Source organism: Oculina patagonica, chromosome 9 (assembly GCF_052425735.1).
Source record: "Oculina patagonica isolate OP01 chromosome 9, crgOcupat, whole genome shotgun sequence".
NCBI classification, from domain to species: Eukaryota; Metazoa; Cnidaria; class Anthozoa; order Scleractinia; family Oculinidae; genus Oculina; species Oculina patagonica.
This window is the reverse complement of record NC_135766.1, coordinates 7,992,815-8,009,312: the sequence shown is the minus strand read 5'-3', so window position 1 is coordinate 8,009,312 and position 16,498 is coordinate 7,992,815. Positions and strand designations below refer to the sequence as shown.

The 16,498-nt window shown below is 39.1% G+C and overlaps 2 pseudogenes across 2 annotated transcripts; one reads left to right on the top strand and one right to left on the bottom strand.

The window, feature by feature from the left end:
* Window positions 1-1,291: 1,291 nt before the first annotated feature.
* On the top strand, window positions 1,292-8,662 carry LOC144665736 (galactosylgalactosylxylosylprotein 3-beta-glucuronosyltransferase 3-like; annotated as a pseudogene). The gene is made up of 5 exons (XR_013573009.1): window positions 1,292-1,329; window positions 4,228-4,333; window positions 5,151-5,762; window positions 6,733-7,026; window positions 7,350-8,662. The product of XR_013573009.1 is annotated as a galactosylgalactosylxylosylprotein 3-beta-glucuronosyltransferase 3-like (transcript).
* A 1,003-nt stretch (window positions 8,663-9,665) lies between these two features.
* LOC144665691 (protein fem-1 homolog B pseudogene) lies at window positions 9,666-12,785 on the bottom strand (annotated as a pseudogene). The gene is made up of 2 exons (XR_013573001.1): window positions 10,295-12,785; window positions 9,666-9,716 (listed from the first exon to the last, which is right to left on the bottom strand). The product of XR_013573001.1 is annotated as a protein fem-1 homolog B pseudogene (transcript).
* Between the last annotated feature and the right edge of the window lie 3,713 nt (window positions 12,786-16,498).

Sequence of the window (16,498 nt, the reverse complement as noted above, 5' to 3'; positions counted from 1 at the left end):
CCTCGTTATGCAATCATGTTCGATAACTTTATTATTGGGCATTAATTTCATACCATTTTGTGCATCAACTGAGATTTGTGTTGACCGTCAAGTTGGCTGGTGCTGGCGTTCGCCACCTTGTCTGGCCATTTTCACTTCTTCGTCTCCCCTTCCTTCCTCTCGGCGCTTGGCTCCCGCACTCCCATTGGTCCTGGCTCGCCACTGTCGGCGTCGTCGTCGCCCTGCCTAAACTATCCTGCTAAAATATAAATATAAAATGATAAAAGTATAAAAACACAATATTTAAGCAAACCCAACAGACGGTCACAAATTATGGTAAAACCTAGCACGAGGAAATGTACGGCGCCTTTAGTACCTTACCAAACAACAACACCGGGGCGATAACTAGCAAGTGAGGATCCTCGCTTGCTAGTTATGTAGTTTTCGCTTGTCATTTTTTCCTCTTGTTATTGCTTAAGGCTGGTACTCATATGATCGCCCCGATCGTCTCTGTCGCCTCTGTCGCTTCAATAGGTTTGCTTAGTCCAATCACCTCAGACTTTGCAAACGACAGAAGGGACAGAAATTTTCAAATATATAAGGTGGCTCTGATACCCTTCGTATGAATTTTATATTTATACTTTGCAGGAAGTTGTCATCTCTAACATGTCTGAACAATGGTCGCATACTATAAAATAGGACGTCACCAGTTGTTGTTGAAGTCTATAAGCACAGAAAGCCACAATTTAGGGTATTTTTGACAGTGTTATATTGTTGTATAGTAACCACTGACGGCATGAAAATAGTCACAACATATTCAGCCAATCATTGGGCATTAATTTCATACCATTATTGTAGAATCAGCTGATAAAGATTTGTAGTAATGACCCGTCAAAGTAGAAGAGCTGGAAAGATGCTGGAATACCGTTATTGGCCTAGTACTTAACCGATTTGTAATTTCTTTTAATATCAAAACCCCCATTTTATTAATTTTCTGACCCCTTCAAATCATCAGTGAACAAGGTACAAAATCCGCCACTTAAGGAGGCTCGTTGTAGTTTTTTTTAGCCGAAGGGTGGTTGTTTTGAAAATTAAAATTCTCTGGCAAGCCAATGTTCAATTTTTGCCAAAATACACCATAATAATCAAATATGACCAAATTTCTAATTCTTATAATACAGGGCCGCTGTAAACAAGCAGAAACAAGAGACCGTTTGAACGCCGAGAAAGGCCCGGATATGAGATCATGAAAAAACACTGTAATCAAACACGGTTGCTTATAGGCTGCGCATGCGCGCTTTTATTCCTTTTCTCTCGACAGAGCGGCTGTCCGCGGTTATGGAGTTGCCGGTATGTGGAAGTTTTTTGAACATCTTTTTCCGTCTGGATTTTTGCACTTTATGTCGAGACGTCCGATTTAGTCGCCCTTTCGCAGCGCTGGACATTGTGTTCAAGTGTTTTGACTGATTAGATATCTACGACCCTGCCGCTTACTAATGTGATCAGTTTTAACAGCAAGTATTTTCCATAATAATTATGAAGCTAGGAAATAGTTATTTATCAGCAAGTAAACGGATGGTAGCGTAAATTAAGATTCTTATGTCGAGCTGAATCTGACATGCACTAACAGAAGACTTGGCGCTAGGTAACCAAAGCTAGGAGATCAATATATATACGATCAAAACAATTAATTAGATTTGGTATCTGTCGTCATGGAGAAGAATTTGAATTTAATTTTACGCCTTCTAAGAGCGGTAAGAAGTTTAGAGATCTTTTTAAAGAGATCTTAGTTTAGACAGACTTCTGAAAATTTCTTCGCTCAAACCAACCAAATGGATTCAATGGGCCGGGTTTAGTCGGTAAAACCATAAAGCTGTCATTTGTATACTTTAAATTAGCTAAATTTGTTTACAAATGAGAACTGACACGGGGTTCCTCGGTGTCTTGCTATAATGCTTTTTGATTATTTAGAACGAAAAAAAGAACTCGTTTTAAAAAAATATTTCAAACATTTGTCTTATTTTAAGTGCCTGGATTCTCGCGTTGAAAAAAAAATCCGCTGTCCGCTGTTAAAAGGTATAAAGGCGATACTGGTACCGGTTTAAATGGAGCTAGCTGACAGGTTGTTTTACAAATGTGATTGGTGCCTGCTAAAAGAAAGAAAACCCATGTGCTCTCAGCTGATGACGAACATATCAAAGGCTCCTGCGAAACTAAAATAATCGCAAGGATAAAGACAAAAATACCATCAGTCAATTAACGTTCGCACGAAGGAAACATCCGAAGAAATACTGAAAATTATTGTGCGGACATAGGGAAATATTACGTTATACAACGACTTTTTTAATGGTAGGTAACAACGCTTTGTTGATCTTTTACATCTTTGTTTAAAATGACATCGCCAATAAGAAAAGGAGAATAGATCAACATAGCGCGAAAGTGTTCTTTTCTTTGATACTTCAATGATCATAATGCTACGCTTTGGAGTCTTCAACGAGACGGTAATTAACGCGTTATTAACTTGTTCTACGCTTGAGTTCTCTGTTTGTCTCGCTTGTTAGTTTAACTGAATGTTTTAACTCCGCCGCGTGAATTCATGTTATTGTCAGTTTTCTAATATTATAATAGTTTAAACGCTGATTTTACACGCCTGGCAAACTGAACGGTCAACTGCAATGAGTTTATTAACGTTTTCTCAGACCTCTTTGGTAAGATTAGGACCATCTTTGAGATGCGAGTCTTTTATTGACTTTAAAAAGGGGGGAAGTTACATCGGTTTCTGATCAGAAATCAGTAAAATTGGGACGGTTTCCAGTACTCACAAATGGCTTGTCTGTAATCATTTCTGCTGTGTTTATGATGTTTTTTGTATTCAGTCTTGAAATGTTCGTACGTAACCTGTTCGAAATTCCAGGCTCTCGGTAGTTGCGGGAGAGCAAAAAACGCGGGCGAGCAAGCCTCCGTCGCCCCTATTTTTCCTCGCTTTCACGCTTTTTTCGCTCTCCCCACAAACCGAGAGCCTGGAACAGGCAGGAATGTTTATGAAACGACTGTACCATTGACATAGTTAGATCACTACAATGTCAACACTACAAGCAGTTTGCTAGCCCATATTCCTCTCGATTTTATTTCTTTTCTCGCTCGATCGCTCGATAAGGACCGCTCGTAGTCTAGAAAATATCAAACCCTTTAACCAGTGCATCCGCCATTTTCGTTGTTGCACAGCCTTTAAACAACGAACCTTAAAACTGAAGCTAACGAATAATAATCCTTACACTCCATTGATTCAGTTCTTGAATAAAATTTAATATAGTTGACCACACTGTTGAGTACAGCAACGTAAGAAAAACCCTTGACCCGGTTTAGTTTACCGCGTCATTTACAAGAAAGCTAGGTTGCATAACGTGTTGTGTTCTTGGATAAAGAGCACTTTACTCTCACAGTGCCTCTCTCCACCAAGGAATCGGTCAATTGATAGTCAGGCGTGTGTACTGTAGGTCCGGCTGTTCCAAGGGGTAACCTGGCGTTGCACTAGCATCCAACCCGCCAGCAGAAGAAGCAACATAGCTGTTCCAGCTGATTATCGAACGTTCTCTTTTCTCACTTCCATGTCGTATTTCCAAATTTAAATGCCAAAATAGAACAAGTTGTTTGGAGAAGGAGTACAGGATTAATTAAAAGGGTGAAGTGCATTTCAGTTCATCAAATGTCGACATGATTTTGTGACAGGATGTCAACAAATCAAAATTGCCATGCTGGTAAAATTTTAAATCTTCTAATTATTATGTTTTTCTTTTAAGTTAATATTTCTTTGTTTTCGCCACTTTTGGTGTTTTTTCTCTTTCTACTGAAAGATAATCAAGCACGATTATAGCAAGCTACAGGACATACAAAATTGCCATATACCAGCCGGGCGCTGTTTCTTTTAAGCGGGATAAGCACCGGTTATGTGGGTCGGAAATTTGTGTGTTTACTTCGCCATTTTTATAATGTTCATTGTTGTAAACACCAAGATGAGCTCTAAAGATCATCTAGCGGAAATATTAGCTTGAACTGGATCTTTGGCCTAACTAAACAACAAATGTTTGGCAAAGTGGCCTTGATTCACAGACTGCGGCCAGTTACAACTCAACTAACTGCGATAATGATACTCATGCAGTCGATTATTTTCGTAACATACTCCAGTTTACTCGACATTTTACTTGCAAAAAAACCGTACTAATCTCGTGATTTCTATTGAATTTGCAGATGTTTCGTGGTGTTATCAAATATGTAGCTTTTCTTGGAGTTCTGTTTGGAATTGGAATCATAACGAAGATTCTACAACAAGTTTTAGAAAACACAAGTATTAAAGGTAAGCCGAAAAAGCGAATTTAGCTGCAACTGACTACTTTTCCATGGCGTTTCCCAGCTATGTAAAGGTATTTGAGAATTAAAATAACATAAAAAAAATAATTTGAAGCTCTTTAGATCACAGACGTAAGAGAATTAATTGAATGTTCGTTTGTTAGCTGTTGGCAATTATGAATACGAGTACTGATTTGCGTACTTTATTCCGGCTTTACTGCCAACTCATGACTAAATCTCCGAGGTCAGTGTTCTTTCAGACAAAGTAAGGAAATCATGTGCGGTCTAGTGCAGCCGTCTCCTGTCCCTTTTTTTTATTTTCGAGGGAACGAAATAGGTCGGAGACGGCTTAACACATGCAGTGGCTTGCAAGCATGTTTCCTTGCAAGCATGCTTCCTACCATATCATGAATGTCTTGAACACTATACAAACAGCAAACATGCGGATGAGCTACCTGTTTGAATCAAGATCACTGCAGCTATAGTAATGGGAAGCGTCAATTGACACATCTAAGAAATCCGAATCGCAAAATTTTAGGGCAACCTGTCTGTATTCATTTATATTAGAATCTTGTTCAGCTTTGCAGAAGGAGTAGCATTACACTGGTCTTTAAATTATATAAAAAGCGGATGATTCTCTGAGAGGGTAGTAGGGCCTCATTAAGCCAGTAGGATCAGTGAATGATTATTCCCACTGACTAGTGCAATTTGTACAAATGCTGTAACAATGACTTTCAAAGCTACAGCGTATTGGTATGGTTTTTGAGGTTCTCAGTTCTTTAAAAGGGTATGAGTTTACTGACTGTGACCTTTTGTCTCCCCAGCTCTGTACATAAGTCAGTACGATTCTCGACTGCTCAAAAGAAATCCTTCACATACAGTACCTACCACAGTCCTCTTTCGCTGCCAATGTCCACACACAATTTAGTGAAACTAAGGATCAGGTTTCGCTGTCAAGTAAAACTAGAATTGAAGATCAGAAACTACTTCAACAAGAACTTCAGGCCAAATTAAAAGATTTGGAAGAAAGAATTGCTTTTCAGAAGGCTGGCTGGGATCCAAAGCTACCTACCATTTATGCCATAACTCCAACATACAGACGTTTTCTACAAAAAGCTGAACTTACGCGTTTAGCGCAAACTTTGAAACACGTGAAAAATTTTCACTGGATAGTTGTCGAGGATTCGCACGAAAAGACAAACCTCGTAAAAAGGTTTTTAACAAACTGCGGTCTTAAGTACACTCATTTGAATATACGAACTCCAGTGGAGATGAGAAGATCGAGAAATAAACCGCGGTGGACTAAGTCTAGAGGTGTGGAGCAACGGAACATAGCACTTGATTGGCTGCGCACGAATGTGAAAGCTAATGAAACAAAAGGAGTGGTTTACTTCGCTGATGATGATAATACTTACGACATTAGAATATTTGAAGAGGTAAGATTGCACTTCAAAACGGTTTAAATTAATTATAAGTTCAGTATATATTTTGTCATGGATTGAGCAAAACTAACTTCATGGTAAAGTGATCTAAATTGGCCATGATTAAAGCGATTTTCGATGAGTGTCGTAAAACCAAAACCAAAACAGTACCAAAGTACTCACTCTGTCTAATCACAAAGGACACGGGCAATTCAGTCTACCAATAAAAAATCCAAGCAAATACATGTATTCTGCATGAAGCGCAGGAAAACCTCTGTGTGAGCGAGTTATGATTGGTTTTGGTTTTACTTGTAACTGATTAAGAAAGTGGCGCGAGATTTTAAATCAATCAATAAGTGCAGTAATGCTAAAGCAAACTCTAAAGTGAAAATCCCTCTATCGATAAGACCACTTTCTCGTTACAATAAATGGCAAATATTATAATAGCTTTGAAGTAAAATTTATATCTCTAGTGGATTCCGTCCTTTGATAGTATGGGAAAATTGAAGACTGTTTTTGATAGCCTTGCGGTTTGGAAGAGATGATCCGATCGAGTACCTGCCATTTTTTGTCTATGTACAACCGCCGTCCATTATATAGTCATGTATATTAGTCTTTTTTTAGCCATGTATATATCTTTTTTTAGCCATGTATATGTCTTTTTTAGCCATGTATATAGTCTTTTTTTACCATGTATTCTTTTTTAGCCATGTATTGTCTTTTTTTAGCCATGTATTGTCTTTTTTTAGCCATGTATTTCTTTTCGCCATGTATTCTTTTTTCACAAAAGATACTTTTCCTTTTTTATTCTTTTAACTTTTCTAATTATGTAGTGTACATGATAGGGAAAGTTAGTCAGGTGTCCACAAAGTGAGGGGACTTTTCCCCTCAGCTAACATTTTTGACGATAATAAAGTCATTCATTCATTCATTCATTCATTCATTACTGCAGTCCACGGTAACAGGATTTTTTTTTCTTCACCAGATGCGGGGTATACAGACAGTTGGAGTGTGGCCTGTAGCATTCACTGGAGCGGCGAGGTGGGCTGGACCCATCTGCAAACATGGTCACGTGGTCGGATTCCACACAAACTGGAAACCATTTAGGACTTTTCCAATTGATATGGCAGCTTTTGCGATAAACTTGAGAAAGCTGCTGGTGGATAGACCAACTGCTCGCTTTGATCCTGATGTCAGACCGGGTTTCCTGGAGACGTCGTTCTTAGAACAGGTCACAACTATGGAGGAGATGGAACCGAAGGCGGGAAATTGTTTAAAGGTAAGCAACGTAGGGATAAAGTGCACCGCGGTCTGTTGGGCAGGGAGGCCACTAAGGGACAACTAGCTCCAATTAAAATTTGAACGTAGATTTCGAAGCACCAACGCAAGGGGTTGAAAAGGAATCTTCGTCCTCTGGTTTCCTAACAATCAAGTTTTCTGTCATGTCTTTCCTTTAAGTAAATGTTATTGATAGTGGTCATGCACTCAACTTTAAGATAACTAGTGCGCCTGGTATGTAGGCTTAGTGCACCTCATCGCACCTCATGATGAACAAAGAAATAATGATGTGCCTGTGATATCTTTCTTATCATTACCTTCTAGATATATGTGTGGCACACGAGGACGGAGACGCCGATCGTTAACATCAATGGAGAAAAACAACTCATCAAGAAAGGAAAACCTTCAAATCCCGAAGTAGAGACATAGCCAATGCAACTGGTCAATGTCAAATTATTGAGCTTCTTATTCAAATCTGTGACATTCCACGAGGTTTGGTCAGCAAACTCTGGCCTTGAAAAACAGGCTGCCGATATGCTGGGAAGATACAGTAGCTGTAATGGCTCACATCTCAGACTGTATTCCAACGGTCTCCAGTTCAATTATCACTAAGTCGCTCATGTGACAGCTTTCTTTAGCTTAGCCAGGAATTCAGTCAAGGGTTAACCACTCGTGTTTCGCAGAAATAATAATTTACAGAAAGACATTTACAGACACGACGTATAGTAAAAAATTATTTTGTAAATATGGGTAAGCTTTAGGCCATGGCTCGTCTTAGGCTACAGCATTTTTTTATTTTCTAATTTGCGTCGTTAAAAGAATTCCAGGAATCATTCGGTATTTGAGGCTAAAATATCCTCTTCCTTAAGAATACAAAAAAAAAAATAACAAGTAAAGTATGTATTGCAAGAGAATTCAAAGGCCGCCCGGAGAGGGGGAGAGTGTGCCGCACAATCAAACTGTCCGACCTAGTTGGGGCGTGTAGGAAAGGTGAAAGACAATTAAAGAGACTACCTAGTTTGTCCAAAAACGGAAAATTTCCGCTGACTAAGTGGCGACAAAACTTTCACCACCTTTGCAATTAGCAATCCTAAGGGCGTCATGCTTGTTGCAGCGGTTACCATCACTTGGCACAGAATCATGCATTTAACCATTGTTAATCATGTATTAAGGCTTGTGTCTGTTTGGCAGCGGTAATATAATGCAGCATTTGCTCTGATGGTTTCTGAATGTATGGTCGCTGAAAAATGAGCGGAAAGCAGCGCGTGTTTACATTGTAACAGCAACTAAAAGCTAAAATTTTAAGTATCCTTACAAGCCTGGCAGCGATGTACGTTAGTCTGCGAGAAACAGAATTCGGCCCTCGTTAGTTTTGATGTAGTTCACTGGATGCTGTTCGACTAGTGATGTTGACGATGTTCGCACATGCTATATCTGCACCTATTCTTAACAATACCTTCATTTCGTCTCTCAAAACACTGGAACTTTTTGTTCTCCTGATGCGCGCAACTCTAGAAAACAAGCAATTAAAAAAGCATCTTTGATGAAGAAAAAAATTTTAACTTATTATTTGTTTAATTTTTTTAACAGCTATAGAAATGAAAGTAATTGACAGCACAAATAAATTGACATTCAATTTCCAACTGTGTCTCATTCATTGGTAATAATTTTTCTCATAAACACTGGGCACTTTGGCAGTTTCTCCCGGTGTGAGAAATTTTTCCTTGTTATTATAAAAGAAAAATCTTTTTTGATAAAGCTTGTTCGGTGCAGATGTAGAAATGTTGACATTGTTCATTTTTGGGTTCATAGCGGACAAATCAATCTCGGTTCGCCAATGAACGAAAAAGTCAATATTTCAACATAAGTACCAAACAAGCTTGGGCAAAAACAATAGTTTATCTTTGGTTATACGGATCCAGTAATATATATCGAGACTGTTTTGATGTGTTTTAAGGTCGTGCAGGACCCTTGCTCATTAATAAATTCATTAGCCAAATTTCCTGACGGGGTGCTATCTTGAAAAGCTTTAATTCGCTAAATTTTGAATATCGATTCCTCTAAAAAAATTATCAAGGATATTAGGGGATGATGGAATTACATCATGATTGTCCTTTTACTGAGAGATGACTGTTGACTGTGATGTAAGAAGCTCTTAAAAGTTTAACTGCAGATAATGCGATTTTGTGTCCAAGTTTTCAGCTAGAACAGCACACCGGATTAAATGATTATATAACCTAGTGATAAATCATAACCTCTTTTGTGTTCTGACAAGAACGAAATTTTCGATTTCAAAAACTGCTTGGAGTTTATGGCTTTAAAGAGAGTAGAAATGTGAAATCTAAGCTTTGAAACGTGCTACAACTATAGTTAGTTCTGATTAGCTTTTGAATAATTTCAAATTTAAATTAGTTCATGACAGCCCTTGTTGTTGATCTGTGTCTAGTTGTTCTTCTATTTTTTCTATTTTTGCACGGCATCTCGGCGTTGAAGAAAATAAAATGAAGTAAGGATGCTAGAAGCCGAAGAATTCAAGCGTTATTTTTGCTAACACTGGTGATATGTACTTTAAATTTCTTGGCATGTTGTTTTTCTTTTTCTCCATTCCTTCATGCTTTGTTTTGCATACTTATGTCCATCTTGCACGTGCGAAAAGAATTGTCGCATTCTGATTGGTTTTTCGTTTGTAAACTTAAAGGAGAAGTTCACTCCGATCCAGAATGGCCATTTATTTTCTTTACGCCAAAAAAACGTTTACACAAAGATATGTTATTCACCAAAATTTCAGCCTCCAACGTGCGCTATAACCCTGCGAAATCTTTCCCAAAATTTGACAACTGAACGCCGCCATCTTGGAGCTGGTAATGTATGCGTGACGTCAAAGAGCTCAGCCTAAAGTTGGCGGGGAAATTTAAATACTCGAAACTCCTTGTTTTTTCGTAGCGGATTTGTTTGTCAAAACGCCTGTTTGTGCAGCTCCATTTTGCTCAAACAGAGCTCCAAAAAATTAAAAAAAAACAAGGAGTTTTGACAATAAAAATTTTCCCGCCAAACTTCAGGCTGAGCTCTTTGACGTCACGCATACATTACCAGCTCCAAGATGGCGGCGTTCAGTTGTCGAGTTTTGGGAAAGATTTCGTAGGGTTATAGTGAACTTTGGAGGCTGAAATTTTGGTGAAAAACATATCTTTGTGTAAACTTTTTATTGGCGTAAAAAAAATAAATGGCCATTCTGGAGTGAACTTCTCCTTTAAGACTAACCCATGAACCCTGTTTGGGTATAACTATAGTTAGTGTGTATTGTTTTGGATCAGCGAGGCGTAAATTTTCTAACTATAGTTAGGGTGAACGGAGAAGCGGTCACATTCCCGAAATAGCAAAATATAGTTAACGCCGTGTTAACTATAGTTAGCAGTCCAGATGTGACCGCAGCCAATATCATGAATATGTCGTTTGTTTTCGGCTTCAGTCGTCGCAGTTCGTGCATACTCTTTAAATAAATACATAAATAATGACTGCAAGGGTCCTGCGCGACCTTTTAAAACAAGTCACGATAATTCAAAGAATATTTACATAAAAATGTCTTCAAAATGGCAGGAAATGCTTCCAAGAAGCGAAGCTTCTCCCAATAATACAAGTGTCCTTTTTTGTTTAACAATCCTAATGCAGACTAATGAACTTTTCAACAGTTATGGGAACTTCACCACGATAAGACAGTCCAAATTGTTTTACAGCTCTGGCGGCAATGCACTTTAACTCTAGTCTGCTCTTCACAGAAAGGATCCTGCGTGCTTCATCAGTTTCAGCGATATCCATAGCTGTTTTGCCTTCACTGTTGACCAGGTCTTCATGGACTCCTCCATCTAACAAGGTCTCCAAAATATCTCTTAAAACCTGTCGGCCTTCGTTGTTGGGTTTAAAAGCCACAGCTAAGTGAAGAGGAGTGTCTCCTTTGTTGTTAATGGCGTTCACATTACACCCTGTGTGTATAATTAGCTTTATTGTCTCAACACATGGAAGCTTGCACACACGTCGCACATGGTCGTCTTTAATTTCAGTTTTGTACCACGCAGCCAAGTGTAGAAGCGTATTTCCATCATGAGTGCGAGGGTTCAAGGAAAGAAATCTTTGAGTTAAATAGGAAATGCTTGTGTCGTCTCTATTGTCTGGAATGTGGACTTTGGTGTATATCAATAAAAAATATAAAGCACAATAAATTAATCTTTCTTGTTCCTCTTTAAGAGAAATAACTTCACGTTCCGTGGCCCCTGGACTGGATGGCGATTCTTCTGTCAGTCTCTCACATTCTAAAACCAGTTTTTCAAACATTCCTATACACATCGGTCTCAAAAGACAATTTTTTTCCAACATCTCGCCAAATAACGCTGCGAAAAAATCTAAATCATCTGTAATTGGCTGATTGCAACGCTGGTTTATCTCCATTGCATGTCCCCACAAACCAATGCAAAGATCGTATTTCTCTGAGTCAGCCAAAACTGCACTACGGTATTTGATTGGAAAGCGAAGCTCTGTATTGTCGGTCCCAAGGATCCTCTCTCTGATTATAAGACCCTCCATGTGGATGGCATGGTCATCACCTTCTAACAAGGCAAGTTCCTCAAGAGTTTGACTCTCTTTTCTATTCTGATAAACTTCAAGAGGTTCCATTTGTTTTTTGAGCAGTGGATGTGAGTGGTCTTGAAACCTTTCTTCCATGCCACGTTTTATGTAGGAAAATGCCTTATCAATGTCATAAACATCAGGCTCGTTAGCAATAGTGGCACCAAGAAGCTCAAGCCCTTCAATCCTCTGTTCCTTTGTACATTCTGGTCTATTTATAAAATACTCCACCATTTCAACTTGACCTTTATTACTAGCTAAGAGGAGTGGTGTTAAACCTTGAGCATTTTGCACCTGTGATGCTCCAAGAGCCAACAGTTCTTTAGCAATGTGAACGTGATTCTTGTAAAGAGCCTCGTGAAGAGAACTGTTGCCTTTTTTGCTCTGGATATCTATATTTGCACCGCTTCCGATAAGGTAGGTGACAACATTAATATGCCCATTGTAGCATGCCACCATCAGAGGGGTTTCTCCAACATTGTTACGTGCATTTACATCGGCCCCGTTCTCAACTAAACACTTTACAATATCAAGGCGTCCATCATAAGCAGCCGCTCTCAAAGGAGTCGAGTTAGTCTTGGTTCTTCCGTCGACTTCCGCGTTCTTCGCGATTAACAGTTCCACAACATCAAGATGTCCAGTACCAGCAGCGGTCCACAAAGGCGTACAACCCTCAATAACTTGATCGTCAACTTTCACAGTTCCTCGAGCCTCGATATCTGCTTTGTATCTTAGAAGCATCTTCACAGAATCCAAGTTTCCATTGCGAGCTGCGATGATTAAAGGAGTGGTAATTTGGTCGCCATCTTTGGTTTTCGTTTCTAACGCGGTGCTTCTTTCGTTAATGCTCATCCGCTGAAGAACATCACTGAGAACAACAACCGAGCCATCACGGGCAGCTTCGTGAACTTTAGTTTCGGGGTTAGGATATTCGCTATTTGAGTGATTATTACCCATTTTACACGGAAACTTTGTGAAAAACTTTAGATTTCATTCGAACTGTGACTGATTTTGTCAATATAAATGCCTGAAATGCCTACAAGTCTATTGTTTCCTAGAAAGCTGCTTATCAGCTATCCTTCGAGGTCATAACCTTTGTGAATTTGAAATGCAAACTTTCACAAATCCAGTCGTCACGGTACAGATGTGTTTTATACTTAACCTACTTTTTGTCAGAAGTTTGCCAAAACATGGCTTGTACATGCATGACTTCTACCCGTCTCTTGATCTGTCATCAGCAAGATGTTTTGATTTCTGCTCGTATATGTCTTGAAAACCATAAAAGCTGTTGCGTTATATCCAAACAATGAGCCGTCTACATGTCTATCAAGTTATGCATGATTCCTTCAAGCTCTTTTGTCCTATCCGGTTTTTCAGAGGAAACAGGAAGTTGCATGCATGGACCTCATCAAGCGTGGCTACTCAGTATAGCACCCCCAAAACAGTAGCGGGATTCCAGCTCCAGTTCTCAAGTTCTCAGTTCTCTGTAAAGGTGTAAAGTTTCACTTTGCCGGCTGAGAAGTGTAAGAATAATCAAAATCTGAATAATCAACTGAAGCTAGCCTGATTAGCCAATTTTTATTATCCATAAATGTTGACTGTCTGGTTTTAGCATAAAAACAAACTTTCAAATGTCCTGGCTTCATAATTGTTTCTCTTTGACGGTTACTGACGCTCAAACTTAATAGCTTTGGCAAAATAATATCCGGTTGCGTTGCGTCTCAATCTCAATGCTGTATCCAATCCCATATCTTTATATTTATTCTGATTTTTTCCCTTAATAATCTTCAGTACAGTAAATCATGGCTTGCGTTTATTTATCAGCCACAGCCGTCGATACAATTAGTCGCTCGCTATGTTGAACTGATCGTACGAGTGAAGTTATCGTACCACGATAACTCGCAGTTTGTAGGCACTCAATGTTCACATGAATTCATAGGGTGTGCGATAATAAGTTACATCGGTTGCAGTTAGCATTACGTAGGACATACTTATGGGTAACTAAAATCAGAATACTGTCACTCTCTCCAGGATAAAGCAATAGATCAAGACTTCTCATGTATCAGTCAATTCCAAAACCGCCCATCCCCCTCCCGGGCATACCCCGGGCATTTGACTCTAGGTTAGCTCCGTATAGCGGGGAATTTGACCCAAAACTCCCGAAAACTTCGCCCGCCAGGCCGGGCATTTGACCATCGAAGAAACAAGAGTCATCGCTCTCAGATTAAAGGATTTCATCATCCGTTCATTCTCTAAGACTACGAATGTTCACTGTACTCGTGTTATTCCGCGATTCCACCTCTGTTTTTGTTACAGTATCCTTTTGCCTTTATCAAAAAACATGTAAGTGTGGATCTTTTGTCAGAAGGGAATATTCTTAATGTGTTTATATCAATAAGATATTTTAAGAAACCTTTCGCAGATAACGTATTAGCAGAGCTAGAAAGAGCGATTTCAAGCTATACGGAGCGAAAGTAAACATCGATGTTTTCTTCGCTTTGTTGTAGCTTATCACTTTTTTCTTTCAAATCTGAAAAGGGTGGGGAATTTGACCACCTTAATTGAAGCTGTGAAGCCCTAAGTCGTGGGGCATTTGACCTCTTAATTCCACATAGTGGGGAATTTGACCAGAATTTTTCGAAAAAGTCAAATGCCCGGGGATTTCCCCAGGGGGGGGGGGGGATGGGCGGTTTTGGAATTGACCGATACATTATGCCTCCCTGATTAAACTGAACACTAGCGCTCAAATTGTCCACGGCCAGAAACGTCTAGCCGAGAGTGAAACACTCTAATAAATAAAAATAATAACTTGTTGTACCTATCGGTAATTGCCAACGAGTGAAATACTCATGTTTGTTCATAAGAACAGATACTGAATGGTTTTCGATAGAACTATATTTGTTTGAAATGACCAAAATATGGTAAATTGTATTTTAGGTAATATGCGAAAAAAGTGCCATTTCTCTGGTGCTCATAAATGACACAGGTTTGATAGCCTGCGTAGCAGGCGCCGTTGTTTCCAGCGCGCGTATTCCCCGCGATCGCGCACTCTTTTAAACGCACTAAAAAAAAAACGTACACAGATGTCTGCTACGCAGGCTACGGGTTTGATAGATGACCATAGATTGATAACTCTTGACAAAATCTTTTAATTTTTTCAACGTTAAAAATGTCACAAAATGTGGGCACTAAATGAGGTTTAATCACTCTTTTTAAATTACAACACGCGATGGTTAAAGTGTTTCCGAACACAAAAGGAATAGTTGCATTTCAAGTAGCCTGCGTAGCAGGCGTCGAAAGGGAAGGGAGGGGGGAGTTGGGAAGAAAAAGTGAGAGAGGGGAAAAACCCTCCCCTTATTACGCCTGCCACGCAGGCTACATTTCAAGAAAGAACTTCTCATAAATCAACTCCCAAAATCAAAACTGCTAAGACGCTTTACAGTAATCAGAGACAGTCATCCAGCATGGACGGGTCAGATTTCAGTCTCGCATGCGAAGTGTCATGTTCAGTTACACAAAACTCGATTCCCAAGCAAAAATATGAACAGAAAACAAAACATAAACGGTCAAGGAAAATTTGGAGACAAAATTTTTCAAGTAAAAATTACATTTGCCGTTAGAAGCAAAAAACTTTTGACTTTCTTGCGTGTATGACATGCAGTAATTTTAGTGAGCGTCGCTTTGTATTGCGCGGAGCGAAAATGCGTGGTCATGCGTGCCAAATGAAATATAAACGGTATTTGATTTGGTATTCAAACAATTACTATAAACACAATCAACACTAAAAGGTAGCATTTACCCGACTTCAGCATTCTCGTAAGTCAAGAAAACTCCATTTGAAGTCAGCAGTCCGCTTTTGATTTTCAGGTCTCTCTTCGTAAATCAAAGGACTCCAAAATCTAAAGATTATTTCATCGCTTTGAAGACCTTGATGTTCATTTTTTCGGCGGTCGAATATTCTGTAGGGTATTCTCTTTCCATTTAGAGTTCTTAAAGGTGTATTTATCGTAAAAGGGGGTGAATAACCACATTGAAAATTTTAACAGCTAGCCGCGTGGACGCCATTTTGGTCATTTGCTCTTTAGCAAGGAGTGAGAGACTGGAAACCAGTTGGGAAGAACAATACAACCCAAATATGGGGTTAACTTACACCCAAATATGGTTAAAAAATAGTCCCTTACGCACAAGGCGAGATTTTTTCGGCTATACACGCACGGCTCTATGATTCTGCCGCCGAGTCAGCCTCGCCTCTTGGCTCGGCTGCCTCGTTGGCAAAAATAAAATGACTTAAAATTAATATTTACAATAAAAACAAACTAAAATTTAACTACGCTATTTACAAATAATTTGAATAACAATTTTAAAATAAGTTATGGCCGTACCAATAAAATGTTTCGTTTCCCATCGCCCCGTCTCTTGTGATGGTGGGTCGGTCGGTCGGGCGAAAAAAAAAAAAAAGAATGAAGAACACCTTAATTAAGGGGTCTGGGTTCTTTTAAGAAGCCAGGAGATGCAGAACCGAAAGATTTTGGTTCAGTTGAGACTGTTGGAACAATCGTTAATGTCTTTGGCACGAAACAGCCTTTGAAAAACTTAGTATCGATGTTTAATTAAAGACAAGGACATCACATCATACAAAATGTTGTCAATAAAACAAAGTCATGTGCTTGAAAATTAAAGTACTTGACTCTTTGACTAGTGAATCTGAATTTTTTTTTTTTTTTTGCATTTCGAAAAAAATGGGTCGGTCGGGCGATGGGAAACGAAACATTTTATTGGGATAGCCTAATTCGTATTTAAAATAAATCATGTACTACATAAAACGCAGTTTTCGCATCCGTGTTCAATTTTCA